Here is a 1724-nt window from a genome sequence, read left to right on the forward strand (position 1 = left end):
CATTGTACCTGCATCTAATACGGTTGTATTCTCATAGTAATAGCGCGAAATAGAAAATCTTCACGCAGAACTGTTGTCGTCCCTTGCGTGACATTTTGTTTTAGTCATTATTAGGAAAACCTATTTATATTTTCTCTCTTTCTCTTTCTCTTTCTCTTTCTCTCTCTCTTTTTCTTTTTTATTTTTTTTTATTTTTTTTTCACAGAAGTATATTTGTCAGAAAACTTTAATTACATTGGATTCTTCTTGCTGCAACCATGTAAAGGATTCTCATTTCATTAGTATCGCTTGAAAATGTTCACTATTTTTTTGAATTAACGTCAAATTTAACGGTATACAAATTCATGAAGTTTCAGATTATATTAAACCTTTAGAAAATTTAATATCCATAATTAGTTATAATTGTTAACTTTGATCTATACTAATAGTCGTTTATTAAATCGAAATAGACATTATATGAAAAATAATTATTATTAATTAGAAACAAAATTTATATTCGTTAGAATTAATATTCGTTAATATTATTATTATTATTATTATAAATAATAAATTAATATATTCGTTAGAATTATTGTCGAATTTGTAATCCAATCAAATTAAGAAAAAAAAAAAGAAGCAATCATTTAAAAAAAATAAAATAATAGTATAATAGTATAATATAGTATAAGTAATAATAATATAAAAAAAAATAATATAAAAAAATAATATAATAAAATAATATAAAAAATATATAAAAGTATAGTAATAATAGTATAATAGTAATAGTCAGGCGCTATAGGAACGAAATAATCTGACTTGGTACATTCATCTATTTATCTATTTATCCTCTCTTATTAGAATATTTCAAATCGATCTGGAATCGTAGAAAGAGAATCGTGGTTTACGACGGGGGCGAGTGGGGGGAACGGGTTTTCAGGTTAATGACTAGTCATAGTTCTAAAAGATATTTTATTTCCAAGGGAATAAAACTGGGCGCTGACGCGGAAGTAATCCGCGTATATTTCTCTCTCTCTCTTTCTCTCTCTTTCCGTCTCTCTTTCTCTTCTACCATCTTGAGTTTAACAATCGATAATCCGTGGCGGTCCCCGATGGAAAGCATGACGTCGGAAAGCGTGTCCTCGGTGATCGATGTCGCTTGCACGTCGGTATTATTGGCTGTAAGCGTTGTTATACCTGGGGCTCACTTTGCATAACTTTTAAATTATGCGTTATATGAGAAATTATATTCTATACGAATAGTTTCTACCATCAGAAGACACTAGTTTTTATAGATAAGTTATCGTTAAAGTGCAGAAATCATTTATTCCACAGATTATCTAGATAATGTGCAGATTAACCAGATTGAGATCGGTTAAAGTATGGAATATTGTTATATACGATATTCGTCGAATAGTTTCTACCATCAGAAGACAATTGTTTATAGATATATGAGTTACCACTGAGGTGCAGAACTCAATTATTCTGCAAATTACCTAAGGTAATGTGTAGATTAACCAGATTGATCTGTTAAATTATGGAATATTATTGTATACGATATTTTTCGAATAGTTTCTACCATTAGAAGACAATTGTTTATAGATAAGTTATCGTTGAAGTGCAGAATTCAATTATTCTGCAAATTATCTAGATAATGTGCAGATTAACCAGATTGAGATCTGTTAAAGTATGGAAAATTGTTGTATACGATATTCGTCGAATAGTTTCTACCATTAGAATACAATTGT

The sequence above is a fragment of the Polistes fuscatus genome, unplaced genomic scaffold (genome assembly GCF_010416935.1).
Source record: "Polistes fuscatus isolate 324 unplaced genomic scaffold, CU_Pfus_HIC Scaffold24, whole genome shotgun sequence".
Taxonomy (NCBI): domain Eukaryota; kingdom Metazoa; phylum Arthropoda; class Insecta; order Hymenoptera; family Vespidae; genus Polistes; species Polistes fuscatus.